Below are 14,995 nucleotides of genomic sequence, written 5' to 3' on the forward strand. Positions count from 1 at the left end.
GTGGATGTCTGTATTTGGCCATGAAAAGCTCTTGCATGTGACTCATTTCCCGTGAAGAATGGGTGTTTGGTGATGATGTAGATGCGTATACCACCAAGGAAAAACTTACTATTACTCTCTACTTATTCAATAACAATTAACATTTAGATTGAATTTTACTGTATGGAAAGCTATTTACATATGATAAAAATAGTCATATCAATTTGATTTGTTTCTTTAAATAAAAAATTTATAATTTAATTTGATTCATTACAGATAATGATGAGTTAGTAAGTTAACTAATTTAAAGATATTATTTTTTATTTATTATAATATTACTAAGTTGATTAATTTGATTTATTATTTTTTTAACACTATAAACTATGTAATATTTATATAAATATAGTAGTTAAAAATTAAAATATTAATTTATATAATTTGATAAATAAATAAATTAAATATTTAAATATTATTATAAAATATTATAGTAATTGTGAGAATTTAGAAGAAAAAAGGTAATTTAGAATTTGTAAAGTGCTTAAAAGAGTGAATAATTGATTATTTTAATATTAAAATATTAAAGTATAAATAGAAATCTTATAAACGAATTTCATTAGTTATAAATACCTTATCTCTTTAAAATATTTCCTCTAGAACTCTGTCTTTCTTCTCTAGATTTCTTACTTCTTTATTCATCTATTTGAAGATCGGAGACCGTTACGGTGATCCCTAATGTAACACTATAAGAAAATTCTCAATTAGAAACCAATTTTAGAAACAAAAAATAGTTAGTCACTATAGCGGCCAATTTAGATATCAATTTACAAAACTAAAAATTATTTGATTACTAAAATAGTCTCTATTATGAATAAATAATAATAATTAGTTACTAATTAATTAGAGACTAATTTAGAAACTAATTCATTTGGTAGTCAAAACCTTGATAGCTAATTTTAAAGACCAATTTTGTGATCAATTATAATTTTTTATTCATAATAGTGACTATTTTAGTAACCAATAATTTTTAGTTTTGTAAATTGATATTTAAATTAGTCACTATAGTTACTAACAATTATTGGTCACTAAAATTGATTACTATTTAGGAGTTTTCTTATAGTGCGAGCTCTTTAATTCTGTTTGATCAATTTCTCAAATTGAGTAAGTTGATTTTCTACCATTTTCTCTTGTTTAGTTTTGAATTCTATGCATGTGGAAAATTTTAGTTCGCATGTGTCATTTGAGCTTCCTCTGTGTTTTTCACCGATCAGTGGTTCTAATGATGTTCCTAATCATGTTTATGTTGTTCCTAGGTTGAGTTGTGAGCTCTATAACTTTGAAGGAGGTTTTGGTACTCTTTTTGAGTTATATCAATTGTCTCACAAGTAATGAAAGCTAATTTCATTATTTTTTAAGTTATAAACATGTTAGAATTATAGATTGTATGATTATACTATGATTGGCTTTTGTATCTGAGATGTAGAATGGTTTGTGATATGTGAAAGTTATGGAATCTCAGTGTTTAAATTATGTTCATATAGAAATGTTGAGGTTTAGTATTGCAATTGAGGTCAATTGGTATTGATGTTTTTGATAAACTTAAGTTTGATTTGTGCCTAGCATCTATAAAGGTTTTTAGGTTGTCTAGACTAGCTTTGAGAATGCATAATTATACAAAAATCAAATTTTGCAGAAATCAGATTCTACAGAATTATCCATACTCGTTGGGCAAACTCTAAGTCAGAGGTTAGGCACAGAGACTTGAGACTCAAAGACTTGAGACTCGTTGGGCGAGCAATTACTCGCTGGGCAAATTTTAAGTTAAGGAATCACTATCTTGAAAGTCGTTGGGCGAGCATTTACTCGTTGGACGAACTCTAAGTTAGGGGCTCACTGACTTGAGATTCACTAGACGAGCAATTACTCGCTAGGAAAATTACTGAGGGATATTTTCTCCTCTAGAGTCTCAATGATACACTCATTGGGCGAGAAATTTGTCGTTGTTCGAAAAGGTATTTTTCATCCAACGAGAAGACATGTTCGCTAAGCGAGTGGATCAAAACTAAGAAAATGTTGACTGATTTACTTTAATAACTTAGTAGTTATGATTGATGAATCAAAATTTGTTGATATTAATTTAGGGAGAATTAGTATTGGATTGTGTAGTGTAGTATTGATGTAGGGGCCCAGTTTGAAGTTATCATGACGCTCTAATAGTCATTCAAATTCTTAAGTAGAGAGGAATGTGGTATGTGGTAAGAGGAACAGGAGGTCCTAACCTAGGGGTTTTATCTTGACTAAAGGTATTAATGGACTAACCTTGTGTGTGGTAATGTCTATTGCTCTGCACCACAAGTGCACACAAGGGTTCGATATCAATGCTTGTATCCGGATTAATTGAGTCTTAGCTTTAGACACCTATATGAAATGAATTGATTGATGGTGTATGACTTAAGTAATTGCATTGTGAATTGATTTAATCTTTTAATTATGATAGCTTACCCTTTTCTTATGTGTCTCATTTTCTGGTGTTTGTTTCTTTTTGCAATGATCACCCAATTTGGTGTGAGCAGTTGAAGATTTTGTGGCCAGTCAATGCAAGGAGGAGGGGATGCAGTTGTCTAGTTGTGTGTAGATTTTTGGTATATGTAGCCTTTCATTTCTTTTTTAGAACTCTTAAATATTAAATGTTACGTATAGTATCTATATTTCAGGTTATCTATTTTGGAGTAACTGTAATATGATATTTTGAAGTTCTATGCTTTAATTTTATTAATTATGCAATATTTTGTCTAATAATTTAGATTGTTAAATGAGATTGTTCCTGCGGAGAACAAATAAGAGATGTCAGACACGAGTATCACCTTACCTCAATTTGCAATCTCCCTAGTAAGCTTTCTTCCGACATGTATGTGCTATCTGCTGGTGTCTCGGTTTGGACCGATTTGGACCCGGGAGGGGTTACCTGCGGAGGAGACTCCGACGCTCAAGTCAGCTAAGAATTCTCAGAAAGTCAAATCTTGTGATTAAGGGATTAATGAATGCATACCTTTAATTTGTAGGGGTTCATGCGTATTTATAGATTATTAATTATGTTTGGCCACGTCATGAGTTGGGCTTTTGATTGGGCCATAGTTGGGCGTAGGCCAAGCCCAGGTCCCACAATTTGGTTATTGAGGGCCCTAGGATCCTGGTTGGTCATGTTTTAGGTTTATCAAGTTCTCGTTCCATTTGCTCAAGTTGGCGGCTTAGGCCGCTTACTATTGATTGTTCGACATACATTATCATAGTTTGCGTCCGTAAGGGGCTATATAGGCGGATCTCATGATTGTAGTCAAGTTAGGCCGCCTAGGTGTAGTACAAAGATATTACAATATTTAAAACAATTAAATTGTCAACTTATCTAATTAAAAATAATAAACTACAAATAAATTATTGTCATTTATGAATTATAGGTCAATCATCTTCGATCTAATTTAACATGTTTAACCTATAAATAATTTTTTGTCTATAATTAAAAAACTGGATTTTCTCAATTCGACTCAAATTCATAAATCAGGTTCACTTACGATTGAATCCCATTATAGATCATAAGTTCTTAAAAGGTGAGAAATGAACCGGATTAGACTAGGGATGGCAAAAATACCCGCGCCCGCGGATATCCGCGGATAAAATCCGCAGCGGATAATTACTACCCATGGGTATTTATTACCCGCAGGTAGCGGGTAACGGGTATTATAATACCCGCTTATAAACGGATCGGGTACGGGTATCATACTATCCGTACCTATGGGTACCCGTTACCCACAAAAAATTAAAATTAAAATTTAATTTATATTTTATTAAGTTAAATTTAATTAAAATTAAAATTAACAGTATATTTTATTATGTCAAATTTAATTATAATTATAATTAAAATTTAATTTAATTTATATTTTATTTTTATAATTTTATATTAAAAATTTTATAATATATATATATTTTTTAAAATAATTACGGGTATCGGGTATCAACGGATACCCGCGGGTTTTAAAAATATTCGCGAATATTTTTTAAGCGGATATCCGGCGGGTAAACGGGCGGGTAGCAGACGAATTTTTTTTTTGCGGGTCGGGTTGCGGGTAGACACTATCTGTGCCCGACCCGACCCGTTGTCATCCCTAGATTAGACATTGGAAGATGGGTTGATGGTATAGTTGTCAAAACGGGCACCCGACCCAACCCGACTCGGCCCGCGACGGGTTGGCCACTTAGTGGGTCAACCCAACCCAACTCACTTATTAGCGAGCCAACAAAATTAGAACCCGACCCGACCCACCACGGGTTGGCAAGTTAAACGGGTTGAGTCACTGACTCACTTAATTAAAAAAAACACAATTTTTTTTTCTTCAATCTAAAAAAAAAACTAAATTATAATTTTGATTAAAATCTAAATAAACTTCAATACAATCCAAATAAAATTCCAAATTATGTTAAACTCCAAATACAAAACAAAATCACAAAAATATAAATTACTATCTAACATCAAATCATTCTTGTCACTTATTTTTTTAATATTATATATATATATATATATATATATATATATATATTAATTTAATATTTAAAATTTATTGGCAGGTTAAGTTCATTTTTAATTCATACTAAAATTGGTAATTTTTTTTCAATCTAACTCGACTTAAACCGTGATGAGTCAAGTTGGCTTGCCGTTATAATCCATTTATAACTCATGTTCATTTTTAATTCATAATAAAATTGGTAATTTTTTTTCAATCCAATCCAACTTAAACCCGTGATGAGCCGAATTAACTTGCGATTATAATCCATTTATAACCCATTTTAACGGTTTTAGTTGACGGTGATCCTAAAATGATCCGAAGGGTTTCCATTTAAATGGCCGAGTTGCTATGCATCGTCAAATTGATTTATTATATAATATCTTTTTCAAGTGCAATTTCTCGTCTCCGAGAAATTAGATTTCTCTCCATGGCTCTTCCTTTTACTAACTTTGTGAGTGATCTTATTAATCATTTATTAAAGGGTAAACTTATATCATCAATTGCTCATTAAATTATGGCACGTCTTTTAATGTCTTTTATTATCTTTTTCGGAAATATCACCCACATAATTTTCGTAAATTTAATATTTTATGATCGTAAAGCAGGATACACTTACTTTTTGAGTTTTCTTTTCATAAGCACTTACTTTTTGAGTAAACAATTGTTATAGAACTACACAAATTTGAAGTTGTGCTGAAGCTCTTTTCAGCAACTAATGCTCACAGTTGCTCTTTTTGGGATTCTCTCCAATCATTTTAAGTTGATTTTGAAATTTATTGGGTTCTTTTCAGATATCACGCTCCGATGAAATTAGCCTCATGCCAAGTTGCAACGTTGTTTCTCTTTAATTAATATTTTTTCATTTTAGAGATTAAATAATTAATTTAGATAACATTTTCTTGATAAAATTAAATATTTATAAATAGTTCAAATTGATTTAATAACGAATGATAAGGTTTACTAATAAAGTGATAAGATAAAATTAACCAATCTTATAGAAAAGGTGAATTTAATTTAGCTTGAAAAATACTTTTAATTAATATTTTATAATAATAATTTAAGACTTAAATATGTTTTAGTTCCTTAATTTTAATGGAGATATATGTGAATGAATGATATGGTTGATTATGTGTTGATTAAGGAGATTTGAAATCTCAATTGAATGAATTGGTACTTCCTTTTATATGCTAAAACTGTATTGAACCAAAGTACTAGGAAAAAAGTGCCAATTTGAGTAACTAATTAGGCCTAAGATCACCTAAAAACATAAAATGCTTTTGCTATCAACTGATGCAACGTTGAGGGCCATCTTAGTGGCGTTGAGCATAGTGTCCTCTACAGTCTTGGGAGCATTTTTCTTTAAGGAGTTGAGCGGTGGATTTGACCATTGAGCGCAACCTTTTGCAAGTTTATGGGCATTGAGCGGTCTCCAGGTGGTGTTAAGCGTCAACTGCACTGCATGTCTAGGAGCATTTGTTGCTCCTGGCGCCAAGCGATAGGTTATACCGCTAAGCACCAATTTTCGCGAATGGTTAGACGTTGAGCGGTGCCAAATGTGACGTTGAATGCCACTTATTACTAGGAGAATGACACTGAGTGTTGCCACTAAGGGTTGGTCTTCTCTAATGGTTTTTGTTTACTCTTCTTATGTTGTGAATGGTTCTGTTTGGCTAAACTTATCTTATTGGTATAATGGTTAATATTTGATATGATGTTATTGTGGTGAGTATGTATAATGATGGTACTGAAGGAATTTCAAGGAGAGATATTTTGTGGTGACAACTGTAGTGTATGCATTGACATACCGTTTCAATATGGAGGTATCATGTAGTGTTCACACTTAGGTAGAGTAGAATAGGTTATGTGGTGAAAGTTGTTGGAGGTCATAGTCATTATACTTATTTGGTCCTAGGCACGAAGGGGATTTACCATGTGTGTGGTTGGGTGATAACCCTTGAGGCCAAGCTTTGTAGAGCTTGGGAAGCACAACAAGTGCATACCACTAGTGAGTCTGATATCAAGTGATGTATCTCGATAATTGAATTTAGTATCAACTCCTTGTGTGACTATAGACATAGATATGTTTTATACCATTGTATAAGTATTAGCATGATTTAATGATATATGAATATTTCTTTTGTACAGCAGCTTACTTCATTATGTGTTTCATGTTGATTGTGTTTTATTTGTCTCTTTTGCAATTAGAGGTGGACCATAGGCTTGAAGGGGGGAGCCACGACTCCCCAAACGATTTTTTTATTTTATTTTATTTTTTATATATTTAAAAAAATATTTATATATTATTACTTTATTTATATTAATCTCAACGATTTTTATTTTATTTTATTTTCTATATATTTTAAAAAAATATTTGTATATTATTACTTTATTTATATTAATTTAGTTTGAAAAAGCTTTTTTAAAATTTAAAAATTACGTTTTTCCTCTCTATTATAATTTTTTATACTTCTTTATTTGGTTTCTATCTCTTCTATGCCTCCATCTCTTTCTCTCCTCTTATTTCCATCTCAATTTTCACCACCAATTTCTTATTATTTTCAAAATCAAACTACACTACGACAAAATTGAGGAGTTAAGGAACATTTTGGATCAAACAATTTCTTCTTTTCAGTAAATTCATTTTTTACCCCTTTTTTTGGGAGCAATATGTTTTCCTCTTGTATGTGGCTTTTCTACGCTCTAGTCATATCTCTATCTATTAGAGATCATAAAATCATGCTCTAATTGTTAATCAAACTCTTCTTTGTGTAGATAGAGTTATTTTAGGCTTTAAAGTTGTGTAAGGGAAGAACAAGATTATGAATCTACTCTAAGATAAGGGAAACTAATCATTTGGAAGTTATTAGTTCTCTTAAAAATATTGAGTCTTACTTTTAAGATTTAATTTCGGGTATTCATAAATTTATCTTTTCGTAAATAGGTGAGAGGTGACAAATTTATATTAGAAAAATTATAGTAAAGAGTAAAAGAATCAATTCGTTTTTCAAGAGGAAGGCTTGTGATGAAGATGAAAAAAATGCATCTACGTCATCTAAAATTGAGAAACTTCATGAGAATCCAAAAATTGAAGAAAATGAAAAACAACTCTCTAAGGTTCCTAAAGTTACATATAATGAATTTGAAAATGCTTTAGAATGTGATCTGGGGAAGCATCTTCAAATTTGGCAATACGCACCAAATCAAATTGATGAGGTACGAAAGGCTTATCTAAAATTGGGTTCATATCAAATGCACCCAGAAAATTATCCGTTGTTTGGTAAAGATGATCATCCAAGAAGATTTCAGTACACATGGTTTAGCTTATTTCCTTCACGCTTAGAGTATTCGCCATTAAAAGATGTTGTATATTACTCACCATGCTATCTTTTTAGTAAAAAACCAAGCGGACGACCTGACTCAGATGTTTTCATTGTTATAGGTAATTGAGTTGATTTTCATTGAATTCTAATTGGCAATGAGTTGATTGTCATCAACACGTTTTAACTTTTTGAATGTTTTTTTATAGGTTTTAAAATTTGGAGAAAAGTTAACAATGGAAAAAATTGTGCTTTCCTTAAACACATAGGGAAGGATCCTTGTTCACCACACAATATTGTAGTGTCTGCTTGTTAAGACTTGTTAAATCAAAATTGCCACATTAGGAATGTTTTGGAAGTGCAAAGCTCGGATCAAATTATGGAGAATTGGTTACGTCTCAAGACTTCAATTGACACAATTCATTTTTTATCACTTCAAGCTTGTACTTTTAGAGGTCATGATGAAGTACTGAATCGAGGAACCAAGGTAATTTTCTTGAGATGATAAAACTCATAGCATCATAAAATGATGAAGTTGCAAAAGTTATGTTGGAAAATGCTCCATACAATTCCAAATATACTTCACATAAAATTCAAAAGGAGTTATTGAATATTCTTTCTAGTAAAGTGAAAAATCATATTCGTGAGGAAATTAGGGATTCCAAGTTTTGTATAGTTGTCAATGAATCTCGTGATGAATCAAAAAAAGACCAAATTGCTCTTGTTTTGAGATTCGTTGATAAAAATGATTTTGTTCAAGATCGATTTTTTTATATTGTGCATGTTAAAGACTCTACAACATTAACTTTGAAGAATGAATTATGTGTTGTACTATCTCGAAATAATCTTAATGTTTCTAATATCCATGGTCAAGGGTATGATGGTGCTAGCAATATGAGAGGATAATGGAATGGATTACAAGCATTATTTTTGACTGATTGTCCTTATGCATATTATGTTCATTGTTTTGCTCATTGGTTACAACTTGCCTTCGTTGCTGCATCAAGAGAAGTTATTTCAATTCATCAATTCTTTTTCAAAATTGACTTTTATTGTCAATATTGTTTGCTCTTCTAGTAAACGTGATGATGAGTTACAGGCTGCCAAGTTAGATGAAATTGCATATTTGTTAGAAATTGATGAGCTTGAAAATGGTAAAGGGGTAAATCAAATTGGTACTATAAAACGAGTTGGGGATACCCGTTGGAGCTCCCATTTCTCTTCTATTTGTAGATTGATGAATATGTATGATGCAACTTGTTTAGTTCTAGAAAAAAATAATGTTGATGGATCTACTTATTCATAACGTGGTGATACTGATAATGCTTACAAAAGCTTGATCTCATTTGAGTTTATACTGATCTTGTATTTGATGAGATAAATTATGGGAATAACAAATGTTCTTTGTCAAGCATTACAACAACAATCTTAGGATAAAGTTAATATTATGCATCTAGTTTGTTCTACAAAAGGACTTATTCAAAACTTGAGAGAAAATGGTTGGGATAAGTTATTAAAAAATGTGACTTCTTTTTGTGAAAAACATGCAATTGAGGTGTCTAATTTTGGGGCTTCTTATGTAGCAAGGCAAGGACGCTCTCGTCACCAAAAAGATCATATTACAATGGAGCATTATTTGAGAGTTGAAATATTCTTTATTACCATTGATAAGTAGTTACAAGAGTTAAATTGTAGATTTAATGACCAAGCAATGGAGTTATAAAGCGTTTAATATTGATAAAATTTGCACTCTTGTAGACAAATATTATCCCATGGATTTCAATGAGCAGGAGAAGATTAATTTGAATTTTCAACTTCAACATTTCATTATTGATGCTCGTCAAGATTGAAATTTGAAGAATTTATCAACAATGCAAGAGTTATGTACATGTTTGACAACAACAAAAAAGTCTGAAGTTTACTACTTAATTGATATATTACTTTGTCTTACCATGACTCTTCTAGTTTCTGCAACTACAATTGAAAGATCTTTTTCTGCAATGAAAATAATCAAGAACAGGTTGAGAAATAAGATGGAGGTTGGATTTTTAGCAAACACTATGATAATCTATATTGAAAGGGATATTGCAACTAGATTCAGTTCTAATTCAATTATTGAAAATTTTAAGTCATTGGAAGAGTGTAGAGGAACACTTTGACTAAACGCTGTTTTTCTTTTAATATATTATTGTTGATGATAAACTTTATGTTACTCTTTCATATATATTATTGTCATATTGTTTGGATTCTATTGTCATGAGTGCTTGTTTTGAATAGAGAAAATGATGTAAAGAAATGAATTTTTTAATTAAAAAATAATTTATATATAACAAATATAATTTGCCCCCCCTAAAATTTTTGTTCAAGTTCTGTTTGTAATGATCACTTCACTGTGTGAGCAAATGAGGACACATATGAGGATACTCCCTTGGTGGAAAGCAGTGAGACTTTGGAGTTGTACTTTGGCTTCCTATAGTAGTATATGAGTTGTCTCTCTTTTTGAAAAACTTGTAGATATCTATAGTGGTTTGTATATTTCATATTATTATAGTTATTATTTTGGAGAACTGTATTAATATTTGACTTAATTATGTTTTGAGTCCCTAATAAATTTGAGAATTTTCAATTAAGTTCCTAATAAATTTTTGTAGTCTATTGAATTCTGAATATTTTAGCAATTTTTAATTGAGTCCCTACAGTTAAATGTTTCTGTTTATTGTGTGATGTGAGAGTTATTTTGCATTGTCACTCTCCTTAAATGTCGCCACATATCCACATAAGGCCATATAATATCTTATATCTTGTTATAAGAGATTGTGATGATGAGATATTTCTCAAATATTTACTGTATTTAACGAAAATTGGTTTTAACTTTAATTTAAATTATAAATTTCAAAATAAAAAAAATATAAATTATAAAAATATTAAATATATATAACTATAAAATTATGAGTTATAAAATATAAAATTACAAAAAATTAAAATTAAAAAATTTACAATTTGATAATTTTAATTCATAATTTCATAAATTTGTATTTTCATAATTTCATAATTTCATAATTTTGTAATTTTATAATTTTATAATTTTATAATTATATAATTTTATACTTTTTTATTTATATATTTTATAATTTCGTAATTATGAAATTATTTATTTTTATAATTTTTTAATTTGTTAATTTTTGTAATTTTATATTTTTAGGTTTTTATTTTATAATTTTGTATTTCATAATTTCATAATTTTATAATTACATATTTTATATTTTTATAATTTGACTTAAATTTAAAAACAATTTGCTTTAAGTACTTCAATATTTGAAAAAGAACTCATCATGACAATTTCTAGTAACAAAATATTATGTGACGACATTCGATGAAGGTAAGAATACAAAATAACTATGTCACATTACAAAATTTATTATAACATTTAACTATAGGGACTCACTTGAAAGCTTTTGAATTTTGATGCAATCAATAGACCACACAAGTTTATTAGGAATTCCATTAGAAAGTTTCCAAAATTATTAAGATTCAAAACATAATTAAGCCTTAATATTTTATATAAGCCCTATAACTATTTGTTTGCTTTATCAATTTTTAATGTTTTATTTAATAGTTTTAGATGTTACAGACAGGGTAAACAATTTAAGTATTATGATGAAATGCGTTTGAAATGTCAAATAAATTTAAGAAAATCTGATTAAAATGACTAAACCCTACATTTCTAAAGTTAGGAGACTATATTGAAGGAACTAATTCCAATATTTACTAAAAATTAAGAGATTAAAACCATAATATAATATTTTTGTATTTTTAATTTAATGTGTTTTTATATATATTGTTTTAATTAATACAGTCAGTTTTACTGAACTAATAGTAACGTTGTATGTTAATGTTAGTTTAAAGAAAAAATTATATTAATTTTTTAAAAAATATATAAAATAAATAAATAAATAAACCGAAAATGATCGTAATAAATATAAAAATAAAAAACGTTATTAAATCACAAATTTAATTGATAATTTGCTTTTAATGATATTTGATTTTATAAAGTAAAATAAAAGTATAAGCTAGTCAAAAGTTAAAATAATTTAATGTTCGAAATATGCAGAAATTAAATGGAAAATTGTATATTAACGTCATGAAAAAAGGACATTTGATAAGAACAGGTGAGAGAAGACCGAAAGGAACGATTGGATAAAACCGAAGTTAAAATCAATTATGTTTCACAAACTTAACATATTATGGGACGATAATTATTATAAAGTAAACTTTTGATTGAATGAAGAAAACGACCCATATGATATATAAGGATAGAAAAATGAAGTTGGGATAAAGAAAACAAAATTAAATATATGAAAAATGCTGAGAATTAGAAAATAGAGCTGAAAGAAGGAAACAAAGAAAAAAAATTGAAATTAAAATGAAATAAATTAAAATAAAACGGAAAGAAGAAGAAAAATTAAACAGAGAGTACCAGAAATTCAGAATACACAAAAAAAATAAAGTGAAACAGAGTTGAAAAGAGGTAATTACCGGTTACACAAACCAATATTTAAATTATTGTTTGAAAAAAAGAGCTTATATTTAATGCACAATAATGTTATCTCCATGGCCCTTTTTATGGTCCTGGTTAGGGTTTTCCCAGTAATTATCTTCGTATAAAGATATTTGTGGAGTAAAAAGTGATGACAGGCGAAGAGAGCTAACGATTATTTTTAATTACTACATGATTTTTCAACGTCGCTTCAGTTTATGGTTGAGGTTAAAAGGATTTTAAAATTTTTATATTGTAAGATATAAGTCCTTTTCCTTTTCATTCGTTTTTTTCCCTGTACTTCTCTTTGTAAATTGTACTCCATTCGTTTTTATGTTGTTGTCTTTGTCATGTTTACTATCGTAGTTCATGGAACTTTTTGTCCATTTTTCTTATTCACGTCTTTGCCACTAGCTTATTGCCGCGTAGTCGTTAATATTAGATATGAAAAAAAAAAAAAAACCGTCCTACATGTATTTACATATAAAATCTTGCATATAGTTACTACATGTAGTAATAGATAATAGATATTTTAGTACCCACTTATTAACAAGATGAGTTTGTTATGATGTGGGTATTCATTACCTCTTAAAAATAAAAATAATAATTTATTATTCATATGTCTTGAGACTTTCTGATATAATCAAGATTAGCTTTTTGCTGCTAATTCGAAAGATTAGTTTTTTGCTGCCAATTCGAATATCTCACACTTCAGTTGAAAAAAATAGTTGTTTTTCCAGTTTCTCATCTTAATGCCTCATTTTGAAAACCTACCTGAATCCCACACCTATTCACCTTATTGAAGCTGATGACCTCATCGATATCATCGACGCTGAACTCCTATCTTTTCGCGTGAGGGTTTCCCTTCTTCCCTTCCACATCATGAACACGACATGTGGCAGCCACCGTCGACCACTAGAGGTGCCGTCGTTCAGACACGTCTCCGAAATCATTGCAGCCACTACTAAGTCATGCATAACCTCTATTTTTCTTCCTTTGACGATGATACAGTAATATTAATAAGAAAACTACATATTAATAAGGAAGTTGCATCACAACTCATCAATTTAATTTTGATTGATAATTAAAATTAATTTTGATTATTCCATTAGTATTTTTATTTATGGTATTGTATTTCTATATTTCTATAAATAATCCAACTCTAAATAGAGTGGAGGCACATCAATTTTGAATAATGATATTGTAATTCTTCCTCAATTCAATACATCTTATAGATTCTATTCATTCATTGGAACCTCAATAGTTTTGTAATTTTTTGAATAGTTTTATTTCTAGTTCTACCTACATCAGTGCTATCAGCTTGGAGCTTCCATCGACATTAATGACAAAGACAACTTGTACTCAAACAGCCATGCATGAGTAAGAGGAACGTTTGGAGAATCAAATCACGTCGAAACTCAAAGCACGCCTCATTGAAATTACAACATCCATTTGACAAGCTATTGTTTCTTTGATTGATCACCGAATATCAGAGACATTACAGAGCAAAAATCGTCCTGCGAATTTCAATTATTCTTGCAGAACACAGTTGGCGTGAATTGATTTTTCGTGTTTTGGTGGTGATGCAATTTAGTAGTGGATATATCAATGTGAAAAATATTTCGCAATTGATGGCATCCCTGAGGATGTGCATGTAAAATTAGCTATAATCCTCTTTGAAGGGAAGGAACTATAAGACCCTATTTTTTATGCCCTAAAAGTTAAAGGGCCTAGCCTCATCTGTTGGGCCTAAGGCTGGACCATAGGGTGCCTAAAACCCCTAAACCAGCCCTAACACTTTCATTTTTCCACTTTTCAGAAAACTCTTCTCCTCCCCCTCTTAGAGCTACAACAACGAACTCTACTAGGGTTTGGTCCCAACCTTGGTCAAGCTAGCTCAAACCCATTTCTCTTTCACCTCGCAAATCTGTTCTAGGAGCTGGGGTGTCTTTTCTGCTCGTGCCAAACCCCTCACAGTAGCTTTTGATAAGGTAAGGGAAGCTAGGGCTTTACTATTTTTTTAATTAAGCTGCCTGTTTGGTTTGTTTTACGTTTGGGTGCTTGATATATGTTGCTGGTTGTGTGACAACATGTTGTATGTACTGCTATTATGGTTCAAATTGGGTTTTGCACTCAAGAGAGCAGGTGCGTTCTGCTGAAATCGCTCAGGCGAGCTAGGTGATCGCTCAAAACCCATTGGCAATGGCTCTGTAGAGTAGTAGAGACCACTACAAGTACAAACATCTAGTGAATCCGACTGATTATATGTATCTGGATAATTGCGTCTTAGAGTCTTGCATTGTCTGCTATCACATGTTTGGATGACTGATATGTATTCTTGACTTTGAATTACATGTTTTAGTTGTATGATAAAAATACTTTTACTCTAACTTACCCTTTTTGTTTGTTCATGTGTTTTGTGTGAGGTTTTCTCCTTTTGCGATGATCATCAATTTATTGATGTGAGCAGATGTGGGAACTCCTCATGGTCATCAGGGTAATGGAAACTCTGCAGCATAGCTAAATCTTGGGTTGGATTCCCTCGCTCCGAGTACACTTTTAAGGCATTGTAGCTTATGTACTACTTTGCTCTTTGAGCATGTATT

General features: G+C 30.3%; 1 pseudogene; it reads left to right on the forward strand.

The window, feature by feature from the left end:
• Positions 1 to 6,273: 6,273 nt before the first annotated feature.
• LOC146883583 (uncharacterized) lies at positions 6,274 to 10,011 on the forward strand (annotated as a pseudogene).
• Positions 10,012 to 14,995: the final 4,984 nt, after the last annotated feature.

Source organism: Vigna unguiculata, chromosome 9, assembly GCF_037176805.1.
Source record: "Vigna unguiculata cultivar grain cowpea cultivar isolate G323 ecotype 2 chromosome 9, ASM3717680v1, whole genome shotgun sequence".
Lineage (NCBI taxonomy): Eukaryota > Viridiplantae > Streptophyta > Magnoliopsida > Fabales > Fabaceae > Vigna > Vigna unguiculata.